Here is a 14,310-nt window from a genome sequence, read left to right on the forward strand (position 1 = left end):
AAGGGGGCAAAGTAGAGTACCCCTCACCCCCTAGGCCTTCTCAGGCGGTCCCAAAAGGATCAGTTCCTGCTTTTCTGACAGATTATGGTATGAGTTCCATATACCACAATAACTTGCATTACAACATGCAAGATATCTATCTCCTATTACCAACTTTTGGAGATATTCGCGCTAAGCGTTTCTTAGCCATGTCATCCAATGGGAGGTGGATAACATGGCTAAGAGCATTAGCTCGGTAATGCATGAATATCGCTGACTTTTTAGCGATATTCATGCATTGCGGCCGTTTTTTATCGCATTTGCGATAAACCTTGATAATAGCAAGGTTTATCTGCGATAATTTCTGACGATGCTTAGCGGTAAAAAATTCGTTGCTAAGCATCGTTAGCGATAAATATCGCTTAACTTTGGTAATATGCACCAATGTCTGTTAACGTTCGATTCGAAGGAAATGAGGAAGTGTTGAAAAACATTGTCTGCGCCATCTTGCCTTTTTTCAAATGCCACACTTTTGGCGTGCACGGCAGCCATTTTAGATGCCTTGACCAGACCCACTCTCTGCACGCTGTCGATCCGTAGCATGGCTCCCCACCCTCGCAAGCATCTTCCCCAGGCACTGGTCACCCCCGCTCTCTGTCTTATGATTGGGCAATAAACCTCCCCCCATCTGCGCTGCTCTTCCCTGAGAATCACACTCTGTGCCCGCCCGACACCTCCCTTTCGCCCTATTCACTACCGCACCCTCTGACACTCCTCTTCCTCTGTGTCCGATTGTCCAGGCCGGTCCCAGGCTATCAGCTAGCCCTGCAGATATAGTTTATGGCCCCAGCTGTAAAGAATCACCCCTCTTCAAAGGAGTTATAGTAGATCAAGGCCCACACCCGATGAGATCCGTCACACCACACGCGTTCCTACTATCTGAAAACCATCCTGTATTGTGATTGGGGAGGGGACCGAGCCTGAAGCGGAAGATTCCAGGGATGACTCTTTGTACATCACAGTTTTTACAATTATGTGTCACATTAAAAATATATAGCACTCCAACAAAGTAGTAGGAATATAAAACTTTAATAACTTATAAATATATACAACAAAACAAAAACAGTAAAAACATTTAAACATTTTTAGGGAAAAAGAAGGAACAATGGTCAGTAGCGGTCGGTTGTGCGAATAGTCCCAAGGCAGCACAACGTCCAGATTTCTGGACGGCACCCAGGTGATGTTGCCTGGGTGCCGCACTGATTTGGGTATCCGGCGTGGGGCGTCCCGGGGGGTGGGTCGTCAGTAGCGGTCTGTTGTGCGAATAGTTCCAAGGCAGCAGAACGCGCTGAAATCTGGATGGCACCAAGGTGATGTCCAGTAAGTTGCCGCCCACCAAATAACGGCGTGGGGCGCCGCGGGGGGGGGGGCGGGGGGGGGAGGCAGTCCAAAGTTCCGTTAAAAGGGCAAAGGAAAGGATCGGTGGTTTGAACCATCAGTCAAAAAGGGGAGGGGGTGCAACAATTTTTCCTACCGGGTCACACTGTGCTTTCACCGGAACTGAGGTCTGCAGGATTCTAGTCATTCAAACTGAGGCTGGCGCCAGCATGGGAGCGCCGACGTCCCGCGGCTACAGTTTCGTCACTCCACGGGCGATCATGGCAGTCAATCCCCATCGGGGGTGTCTGCGGGGGTCGGGGACTCCCGCGGCTCCTCTAGAATCTTCAAGGTCGTGGAGGACTATGGTGGTGGAGTCAACCAGTGACCGGGCCCTTTCTTTATGCTGGGCCCGCTCTTGCCAGGTCGACCGCCATTTTGAGAGTTCGGTAGCTACCGGCGATCGCGGGTTCAAATGAGCGGACGGGCTCCACCCTGCCGGGCGAGACGTTGCAGCATCGCCACAGTGGAAGAACCCTTTTCCGGGCGCCTGGAGCGCTGAGGGTGCAGCTGGGAAGCCTCCACCTGGGGAGGCGGGAGAGGCCTGTTTGCACCGTCTCTCCCACCCAGTGCACCCCACGGCATCTCGCTTGACATTTGTTATGGCCAGACCAGGCGATGAGGACGAGGGGGGGGGGTCAGAGGCATGTGGAAGACAGTGTTGTCGCAGCCATTATAAAAGAAAGAAGAAATGTCCCGTCCGTCATTGGGCCGGACCTCCGGTGGATGGCGGCCGGACGCCCTTTGCTCTGGCCCCATGAACGGGTTCCTTGGCTCATCCGGTGGGGCAGGCCTTGGCGTGTGGTGCCTCTCCTGGGCCTTTCGTGCAGTGGCCTCTCCACTCCCAGGCCCTCCATGGATGCTGGCCCAGACTGGGAGAGAGAGGGTCTAACCTGCAATTCTCCAGGGTTACCGCCACCGCGGCCGGATCCCGTCGGCCTCGGCCTCTGGTTGATGGTGGCCGGACTGGGAGAGAGAGGGGAGGGTCGAGGACACAGACATTCCCCCCCTTGCAACTCTCCAGGGTTGTCGTAGCAATCCCCCTGGACGGGTGCCATTGGCCTCGGCCTTTCCTCCGGCTACACCCTACGTGATGATCTTCTGCCGACGGTTGGCAGCAGGACCCGCCTTATATGTGTTGCTTCCGGCTGGGCATAGCCGGAAACCTGTTGCACTTTGGAAGTTTCCAGAATGGGGCGGATGTCTGCTGACTTGTATCTTTCCCAGTTTGCCGTTATTTGGCCGTGGCAGGCGGTGGGACAGACACGTTTTGGGGCAGTGAGGGGCGATGAAGCCTCGTTGCCTTGTGGCCGTTGCAATGTCACACTTGGTTTCTCTTACTGTTTTCAGGTTTCTTATTACGGGCTTACTTCTAACGTTTCTTGTTTCTAGGACAATAATAGGTTTTATCATTACGTATTGTTATCGTTTCTTTGTTTGTTATTTAATAAAAAGTTCATCAGTGGCCTACTGATTTTCGTTTTCCTATTCATTTCTTTCCAGGTTGTTTCATGCTAAAGTTTCTGTTAACAGGATACAGTGATCACTTCGTTATTATTGCATATGTCCTTTTCACTAGGGGTGCTCTCTGGTCAGGCCAGATGACCTATCTCTAGTAAATGGTCCGGGAGAAACAGGTGCATCAATCAGTGGGGAGTAGATAGGCATGACAGATTACAACGGGGGAGAAAGGTCGGCATTACCTACCCTTTCAGTACTTGCAAAGATTTTCCTACGTTTATTTGCAAACTGGGAATACCTCCAAAAAGAACCAATTCCCAAACAGTCAAGGTTCGGGCAAACAATCAATCAATGAGGAACGAAATAGGCACGACGTGTTAAAGGTTTGCGTTACCTACCCTTCACTATCTGCAAAGGGAGAGAGAATATTCCTATTCTTCCTCGTTTGCAGGCAGAGAAGATCCTTAAGAGAACCAACTTCGAACAATTCAATGCTCGATTCAAACAATCAACAAGGGGTACTGTGAACACAAATGAACGCCGCTTATGTACATACACATTGCTATTTTGAACAGGTTGTTCCTAATGTTTCTATTTTAGCGAGGTCAAAAAGAGATCCCATTAGTGGCCTACTGATTTTGCTCGATTACTTTAGTTTTTTTACACGATTTTTCGCTATCTGCAAAGACTAAACAGGGTATTGCGACTCTGTGCTTGTTTGTAAATAGAGAATGAACCAAAGAGAACCAATTCTAAACCAGTAAATGCTTGGATAACAATCAATCAAATGGAGAGAGAAGCAGGCACGACGGATTACAACGGGGGCAAAGGCCTGCGTTAACTACCCTTCACTATCTGCAAAGAGAGAGTACTCCTAATAGAAATGAGGGGGGGGCAGCATTCAAAGCAGATCAGTGTGCATAAACACGAAAATGTTTTTACTTACCACGTACTTGACATTCGACAGCTTATGATATTTGCTATTAAAAAACCATTGAAATTCACTGAAAAAACCATAGGTTAGAGACCATATATAGTTAGGAATTAGCATTTACAAAACCTTGAAAATTCCCTGAAAAAAACATAGGTTATAGACCATATATAGTTAGGAATTAGCATTTAAAAAACCTTTTTTTACTCACACAAAACCATTGAAATTCCATATATAGTTAGTAGTACTAACTATATATCGCGCACCCGCAATCCACTGCTGATCATGTCACATATCACATCATTCATGACATGGTCAGTGACATCACTGATGACATCTCACATGACATCACTGATGACATCACTGATGACATCTCAAATGACATCACTGATGACATCACTGATGACATCTCAAATGACATCACTGATGACATCACTGATGACATCTCATTTGACATTACTGATCACATCACTGATGACATCATTCATGTGATAATACGATGAACCTCTTCAGACTCTAATATAACCTTAGATACACTCAGTGTAAACAGACACTCACAGACTGTCACTCATCCATGGAGTTACGTACACACCTAGTCAGTCATGCAAAGAATCAATCACACCTCCATTTCCTCAACTATACAGTTATACACACCTTACTTATTCAAACATATACTAACACATATTTACTCTCTTTTACAATCCCTGATACAAGTTCACAATGATCCATACAGCCACTCACACATTCACTGGCTCTTATGCACAGTTATTTATATATGCCAACTCTCACATGTACTGTGTTTTACATATGTACTTACTTTGACATGTAGCACTGAGATATCCATTCACTCACCAATGCACTCATGCACACAGTCAACCACCCATACAGCTGTTTCCACATGCACTTTTGAACCCATACATCTAGTGAATCAACTGCTCACACATCTATGCACAGAGTCATACACCTCCCAGCCACCCACACACACACTCAGTCTCCCATACAAATACTTGAGCAACCAATCAATAACCCATATACTTACTCATATAGCTACTGATCAACACATGCAGCAGTTTACAGAACAACAAACATAATGATGCACAAATTAAGACAGTTTAGTCACTAACCCATGCACTCAGTGAGACACATTTAATCACTCACTCATACAGTCAGTCATGCACCTACTAAATCCTTCGTCCAGACACTTATACATCCACTCATTCTTCAATATGTAAGACATATTTAAACATTACAGAAACAAAAAAATCACTGGATGTTGTTATCAGTGATGTCATCAGTGATGTCGTTTGAGATGTCATCAGTGATGTCATCAGTGATGTCACTGACCATGTCATGAATGATGTAATATGTGACATGATCAGCAGTGGATTGCGGGTGCGCGATATATAGTTAGTACTACTGACTATATATGGAATTTCAATGGTTTTGTGTGAGTAAAAAAAGGTTTTTTAAATGCTAATTCCTAACTATATATGGTCTATAACCTATGGTTTTTTCAGGGAATTTTCAAGGTTTTGTAAATGCTAATTCCTAACTATATATGGTCTCTAACCTATGGTTTTTTCAGTGAATATATATATATATATATATATATATATATATATATATATATATATATATATATATATATATATATATATATATATATATATATATATATATATATATATATATATATATATACATATATATATAATTAATAAACAGCAAAGGACCTTGTGTACGAGATGTCTCCATGCGCCTCATGTAAGGCAGTGCAGTTCATCCAGGGATATTTTTTGCGATCTGGTCTTTCTTGTACTGCATCTATCTTTCAGAAAGCAAACCTACAGGTACCAGAGTAGAAGAATGTTCTGCAGCATGAGTGTTAGACCTGGCATCCTTGGCGTGGTTTTCCCTGACTTTTTGCTTCAACCTCCTGTGTATTTGATGCTGTGCTGGATTTTGTTTTTGCTGGCTTAGATCCTTTGGGCACTTTGCCACTGCTGATCAGTGTCATAGTGCAAGTGCTCCCTGTCTAAATTGATATTGTGATTGATTCTCCCTGATTGCATATTTGTTTTACCAGTGGGTCCCTAGTAAAGTGCACTAAGTGTGCCAGGATGGGTAAATCGAAGGCTACTAGTGGACTTGCAGCACTGATTGTGCCACCCACATGAGTAGCCCTAAAAAGATGTCTCAGGCCTGCCACTGCAATGCCTGAGCACAGTTTGTTAACTGCCATGTTGACTTGGCAAGTGCACCTACTTGCCAGGTCTTACCCTTCACTTTTCTTACACATAGGACACCCCTATGGTAGGCCCAAGGTACCCCCCTGGGCAGAGTACAGTGTATGTGAAAGGTAGGACACGTACTGGTGTGTGTAACGCCCTGATAGTGAAATACTGCCAACTTAGTTTTTCACTGTTGAAAGGCTATCTAGCCTATAGGATGGAATGGGGAATGCTTTGTAACATTTTACAAGCATATCTTCCCATAGGGATAAGATGGAAAAAGGGAGTTTAGTACCCCTGAATTCAGAATTTAAGAAAACACCCTTCAGTAAAGATGGTTTTTAAGTTGTGTGTTTGAAAATACCACTTTTAGAAAGTGGCTATTTTCTTGTTCAACCTTCCAGTGTGCCTCTGCCTGTTTGTGGATTGACTGTCTGGCTTTGGAGTGACAGGGGCTAGGGAGGTGCAGTGGCTCCAGGAGTCTGGATGAGCCAGCACTAGGCTGAAAAGGCCTGATCTGTATTTGGAGTGGTGGTAGGAGTAGCACCCGTACTTGAATAGGGCTGTGCCTGCCTTCCACAATGCTGGCTCCACCTTTCGGTGGTGTGTCTGGGACCAAGGTCCACACTAACAAAGGATGTTACCGTGCACTGGCAGTGTGCCCCCAGACATGGTTTGAACGGGGTGCAGGGCCCCTTGCAAAAAGAGAACAAAGACATTTTGGGGTATAAGTACCAGACCTAAAACCCCTGAACTTTAGATCATTCCTGAAATTCAAGAGGAACCGTTGCCAAGGAGAAGAGCTGAAGAGACTGAGGAGAAGTACTGCCCTTGCTGTGTGTCTGGGGTAGACCTGCAGTTGCCGTTTCTGCCAAGGAAAGGAGAAGGACTTTGCTGTGTGTGTTGTGTGTTGCTTTAAGAGGATCTCCAAGGGCCTGAAGTGAGCTGGCCTCCTGTTCAGAAGTCTCAGGGACAGAAAAACTTCACCCCCAGCTTCCCTGAACTCTGCTGTTGTCAGTTCTGACCTTCCTTGAGGAGTCTGTGCCAGTTTTGGGCCTCTGGAGGTTGTTGCTGCAGTTTGGGAGCTGGAAGAGACAAGAAACTCAAAGGACTACAGAAATCGACGCATCACTGTTATTGCGGCTGTTATTCTGACACATCTCCATGGCATGAGAAGAATTTCCACACATCGCCGCACCGCTGTGAAAACCGTCGCAGCGCCTGTCGTCACTGCAAGAATTGACGCATCAAGGGATCTCGGCTTAAGAGGACCAACGCAGTGCTGCGCTATGCCACCGCATCGATCGCCGACGCATCCCGGATTTCCATGCATCGTACCTGTGCCACAAGTTCTTCCGACGCATCGACTGCGGGCCAGAACCGGAATGATGAATCAATGCATCACTCCCCATACAGACTGAAAACGACGTAACCCTTCCTCTGCGTGCAGTGCGACTGATGCATTGCCTCCTCAGGGACTCAGGAGTGTTGCATCTCTTTGTTTTCCGAGGCTGCAGCAGTTTGGCTTGGTGAACTTTGAAGCAACTACAGGTACTTTGGTGAAAAGTCACACATCTATAGTTTTCTATGGTACAAGTAATTGAAATCTTTTTGAAAGTCATATTTTTAACTGTGTATGTTGGATTTTTGTCGTTTTGGTCTTGTTTAGTTTAGATAAAGATACTTTATTTTTCTAAACTGCTGTGGTGTCCTTTTGTGGTGTTTTCACTGTGTTACTGTGAGTGTTGGTACAAATACTTCACACATTGCCTTTGGGATCAGCCTGTCTGCTCATGCCAAGCTACCAAGGGAGTGAGGAGGAGTTATCCAAAGTGTGTATCCCCCTTACCCTGACTAGAAGCAAGGGTCCCTATTTGGACAAAGGTACCTACCTCTGCCAACTAGAGACCCCCATTTCTAACAATGGCCCATACTGATTTAAGAGTTAAAGCTCTTTCAAAGAATGTGACATAAAAGCAGTTGAGGAGAGGTTACGCAAAGTCCGCCCAAGTTGTTTTTCAAATGTGCTAAATGTATTTTATCCCTGCGTCTCTAAATGGTGCAGCTGAAAGGTCTCGTTATTTGAAAAGTGCAAGCCCAGTCAATGCCTCCATCATTACAGGGCCGGATCCCATGTCGTGTGTGTCCTGGAACTGATCGAAGTGAAATGCACCACAGAATGCGCACTTCATAGTGCAAGGGTACATACAACATGCCCATAACAGGTGGTAAATGAGAGCAGCAAAACTGCATTACGTAGGGGATTCCATGTGGTTTTATGGCTGGAAAATGCGGTCCCCCATGGTAATTCCCCTTTCCTTAGGGTCTTACTCTTACTTAAACTATACTGGGGAGATATCACAAGGTGGTAGCGGTTCAACCACATGGGATTTTACTGCGGACTCACTACCATGTAACTAGTGATACAAACTATTCCTATGATGACGTAATTATTAGGGCAGCCATTTCTTCACAGCCTTCTAAACAAAGTCTGGCCAGAGTGCCCTGTTGCCCCATGGCAGAGACAACAGCCCACCTCCCTCCCCCCCCCGAAGCTGGGCAACACACCAGGGCAAAAATCCAGGGAAACTCAGCAGGACAAATTTTTTTCCGAAAGCGAAACCGAAATCACGCTTCTTTACACATGAAACCAATAAGCATGATTCTTTTTCAGAACAAGAGAGGCAAACAGCTACTCGCCGCACACGCATGAACATCTACAAAACACTCAGGGGCTTATTTATGAGCACCAGCAGGGTAAAAAAATGTGCCATGTTGCGTCATATTTACAAAGTGACGCATCTAGGGAGATGCATCACTTTGTAAACCTCTGCGCCACATTATACCTGCGCCAGGTATAATGTATGCAGGGGGGTTTTCTGGCGCAAGAAAGGGTCATAGAAGTGACGCAGTTAAATCTAGAAGATTTCACTGTGCCACTTCTAGGACGCAAATGCGTCAATATCTTACGCCTGCCTCACAGCAGCCCTGAGACTGACGCAGGCCCTTGACACATTGCTGGAGTTGCGTCACTTTTGTGACACACTCCAGCAATGCGTAACTTTTGCGCCATACAGATACGTCAGAAATACTAACGTATCTGTAACTCCTTACGACATGATGCGTCATACAGTAAATATGACGCACTGAAAAGTGACGCATCGCTGCTTTCATGCAGCGATGCGGCACTTCTCATAAATGAGGCCCTGGAGCATTTGTAGTGAAAAGGAACGGAAAAAGATGCGTGTGCTCTCCAAGCCCTGGCCAGAGGCAGCTCGCACAGTTTACCTGAAAGTACACATGGGACAGCCAAGCTAAGGCTGTGCGACACGGATGTCTCTGGGATGTGTCCAAGAGAGTCTGGTCGCTGTGGAGCCACAGACAGGGCTGCAAGTACACAATGTCCCTGCCTCACCATAAACAACACTTGCGTTTGACGCTGCCACTCCCAGCACTACTTCATTCAGTTAAAATGTGTGACCTTTGGCAAGCAAACCTCTGGCCAAGCCAGGTTTACGAGTGGAGACTGGAGACAGCCACAGACCCTTCCCAGTCACAGAACCTTCCCTCGTTTGTGTTCATGTGTTGGAAGGCGCCGTGGGCAGCATGCACAGGAGAGCAATACACCCCCCCCCCCCCGAGACAGCATACCAACCACGGTGAGGGTGGAACCCTGGAAGGGGCGCAGCAGACTTCCATTTTACGCATAAACAGGAAAAGGCAATGGGCAAGCTTCCTTTGGCTGGGTCAGGGCTCAGCTATGCAAAAATATGGCTTCTGGTTTAGTCTCAAACAATGGCCACTTCATGGAAAGGATCTGAAGGCAAGTGGTTGTTCACAGGAAGTGAGCAAACAGTTTTTGACTAAACGCATTATTTACAGCAAGTTATATAAGGTCAGCGCTCTCTACGTTGGGGCGAGAGTATTTTATTAATCCAGTCAACCTGGTACCAGTACAGCTCACCACCACCAGGGGTTCACAAGACACCGATAGGAAGACCTAGAGGTAGGTGTACAAAGCATCACTTATGACGTACACTATCTCATGGATTACATGATGCATCTTTCGTGACGTCAAAAAGACTGTGGGAGAGGATGTGGTCTGAAGTCTAGGCTGCCGACTTTGGTGTTGGGGACCGGGGGCCTCATTTATGAGGCTGTGCGTCAGTTTTACGCCACCAGTGCGTCACTTTCTGTGACCCACCAGTGGCGTAAAAAATGCGGCTTGTTGTGCCATATTTACAAAGTGACGTATCGAGGTAGATGCGTCACTTTGTAAACCCCTGCACCACATTATACCTGCGCCAGGTATAATGTATGCATTTTCGGGCGTATTGACGCAAGAAAGGGTCATAGAAGTGACGCAGTGAAAGCTATGTGATTTCACTGCGCCACTTCTAGGACACAAATGCGTCAATTTCTTACGCCTGCCTCCCATCAGGCGTAAGACTGATGCAGGCCCTTTCACATGGGGCTTGCCCCATGTGAAAGGATACATTGCTGGAGTTGCATCACTTTTGTGACACACTCTAGCAATGCGTCACTTTTGCGCCATACAGATACGTCAGAAATACTGACGTATCTGTAACTCCTTGCGCAATGATGCGTCATACTGTAAATATGATGCCGCGTCATACTGTAAATATGACGCATCATTGGTGGTGCAAGGAGGGCGCAGTGAAAAGTGACGCATCGCTGTTTTCACACAGCGATGCGTCACTTTTCGTAAATGAGGCCCCAGGGTTCGAGCCTCGGGGTCTCCTCCACATCCTGTGATTCTGCGCAAACCACTTAATCTCCCGTGTCTACCAAAAACAAACAAAATGTGAATGTGTAATGTAACCGGTGCTCATGTAAAGCACTCCAATACCTTCGGGTCGAGTTTGCGCTATATAAATCTGCAGCAAAAAAACCCTAAGAAGAGGGGTCCCTGGTTTCACCCCCCCTCCCCAAAAAGCTGTAGGTAACCTCAGGGGCGAAGATCTTCTTCCTGGTTGGACCAGCTTAACAGAGGATGATTCCAAACAGGGTCACCTGACTGCAAGTGAGTTTAGTGCTACGAAACTGTCTGTGTTAACAAATACTACGAAAGGCAAAAGCCATTTTTCTACTTGTATCTGCTTAGAGGGTTTATACCATGTTTGTCGTAGATACAAAAAAAGTATTTAATCAGAACTGGAAGACAAGGGATTAAATCCACGCAGTGTGTTAAAATGAATCAGAATAGGCCTTGTGAGTATTACCAGAATTATGTAACTATATTTACCTTTGTAAAGTCAAATTATTGTAAAATGCTATATTTGCAGTGGTGAGCAGGTATTTCTCACATTACATAGACTTTACTATGGTAAGAAATGGGGCTTTGTTTATTTTATAATGTGTATCCACAATTGCAGAAAACAGGGCCATTTCAGGTATGTAGAGCAGTCAGGGTTTTACCACTTTCACTAGCTTCACGTGCCCTGTAGTCATTTTCTCCAGGATTTCCTAGGGTGTAACATGCTGTAGCAATAAATGGCATGGAAATAGCAGCACCTTCCAGGGATCAGTCGTAGGTGCCGGGGAGGGAAGTCAGGGAAGTGGCCGGAGTCCATATATATATTTTTTTTAACGCAGAGCAATTCAGGAAGCTACCTTCCTACGCTGTTTGAAAGGGCAGGAATGCACCATATTTAACATTATACAGCACATTTCTGTCCTTTCCTAGCGCTGGTGCACTTTTGGCTGTCTAGCCCAAACATAGGCACTATTGTGTCATTTTGCATGCAGAAATGTTGTTGTGCAGGAAGGGACCCCTTCCTGCACAAAAGCAATCCTGAGAGGCATTTTCCTCTATTTATGTGTGCTGAAGAATGCAGAATCACCTCAGGGCGTAGCATTTTGACTCAATCCCAGGTCTACCACTAATGGTAAATCTGGGAATGCACCAAAATGCATGGCTGGGCGAATGGGAACACCCACGTACCACCCATGCAACACCCCCCTGAGGCAGAATAATGCAATGCAGCGATTTGCACTGCCTTGTGTTAATCTAGATTTATGAAGCCATGCAGGGACCTGCAAGGTGTCCTTGAGCGGCTTAAAAAATCTCTTTTAGGTTTTGCTCACCCTTGCGCCCCCTTGCGAGTGTGCATCCTGGTAGGGCCATTCTTGTGTCCAGCACATCAATGGTTCTTAATAAATAGGTGTGTGTGATATTTGCATTATTTGTGATTTCCGAATTACATGGAATTTCTAGAAATTTACATGCAATTACACATAATAACTTGAAAAACAAAACTGGCATGAAACTATTTTAGCGTGAAATGCGTCCTGGGGTCCATTTTGAATGAAGGATGCATTTGCTGAAAATATCACAAAAAAACCATAAGCACTACAAACAGCAGTTATTCACATTCGGACCATTCATGTTTTACCTGTTCGTTTGCATAAAATTTGGCTGCAAATTGTGTGTACTTAAATGACATAGTTTCATTTAATTTCCCCAATTTCTCAAAAAAAGTATAAAACAAAATTGCTTGAGATTAAGGCGGCACAACAGAAATTTTGCTGAGGCCTAGCGGTGACATCGGGTGATTTAATGGCGTTTGGTGGGGGTCACTGGGCAATGCATACTAAGTATGAGATGTTAAGTATGAGATCTTCGTATGAGATACAGGGCCTTATTACGAATTTGGCTGTCCACCAGAGAAGGAGCCAATGCTCCGTCTGCTGTTGGACTTCCAAAGCCATGGTACGGCCACCCACCAGATTACCATTTCAATCCTGCTTCAGTGGGCGGTGGTGTTGTGGTCTGACGGCAGCAGTCTGTTAGGCTCATAGAAGAGCTGGACATGCAGACCGCCGCTGTCAGAGAGCCGACTGCACCTTCCTACACAGTGTGGCTTGCATGCCGCACCGTGCAGAAACTGGAGCTACAAATCCAGTGGGTACTATATGTGCCCCCCAACATGCCCTGGAGTGGCAGGGACCCAATTAGGACCCCCTGTGACGCCTCTCTACCACCATTTTCATGCTGGGCTCACCACAATGAAAAGGGCAGTGGCGAAGCAACTCGTAATATGCTCGGTGGTGCCGCAGCAGCCCTGCCAGCATATTACAGCTCCCTGACTGCTGCTTATCTCCGGCGGTCACACATGTAATACTATGGCCGACCCGCAGTGTGGCGTTGGTCCTTATTACATGTGCAATAAACAATTCCTAGGCAATCATAAATGAATACATAGATACAGGTGCGGAGGGTATGGCAAAAATCAAAAACAATAGGGTATTCTATAAAAATATATAATGTATTTATTATTCATTAAAAATTTATGGAAAATTAAAAACATCAAAAAATTATTTCATAACAAATCAGTGTCAACAATATTGCTTACAATAAACAAACAAGGTTACGTCTACAATGAGGTTTCAATCGATTTGTAACTATCATTAATATAATTATAGTCAAGTTGTTATTCACATAGTAATTTTTCGACGCGCGTTTCGGCGTATCAAACGCCTTCTTCAGGAAATTACCACAAACCTAAAAGAGAGTTTATTTAGACACAATGTTAAAACACCTTCGTAAGCTACAGTTGCTTGGATAGTATTAGACCATGATTATCTTAGTCTATGAGAATCCACTTTGTGACTCCTTGTACCTATATACATCATATCAGTTTTATTTTAGATGCCATGTACAATAAATTCCTATATACACATCACCCTATGAATTATTTTATACATATACCACTCAATTAGTTATAAACGAGACATTGCTTACATTATTTATATTGGCCATATCCATTTTTAGAACCACTTACTCTATAAAGGAAAGCAAATGAAGGATAGTTTACTCTAAAACAACTATAAGGTAAGTTATGGGGCTCAAATAGGGAATGAGGAGAGATTAATATCGACCTATACATAATGAATAATATTTTAATTGATATTATAGGTCTACTTACTTCATGTATTGTCGTACATGAACAGAAATTGTCAATAATGTCACTTGATTCCTTGTTGATATTAGTTCTTAGAACAGTTAGTACTGTAATATAGAAATACATAGACATGTGTACCATGATACTATAATTAACTGTCAGATATCAGCTATTTTCCCCAGAATAAAGGATATTACACTTACTTAAAAAGCCCACTGTGAAAATATGGGGATCATGAAGTCCTATGTTACGTTTAAAAAAAATATTCAGTTTTCCTTCCAGAGATTTTCTTTTATCTAAAGATAGGAGATTTAATAGTAAAGGTGATAAGACTATCCATCTATTC

The sequence above is a fragment of the Lissotriton helveticus genome, chromosome 8 (genome assembly GCF_964261635.1).
Source record: "Lissotriton helveticus chromosome 8, aLisHel1.1, whole genome shotgun sequence".
Classification (NCBI taxonomy): Eukaryota; Metazoa; Chordata; class Amphibia; order Caudata; family Salamandridae; genus Lissotriton; species Lissotriton helveticus.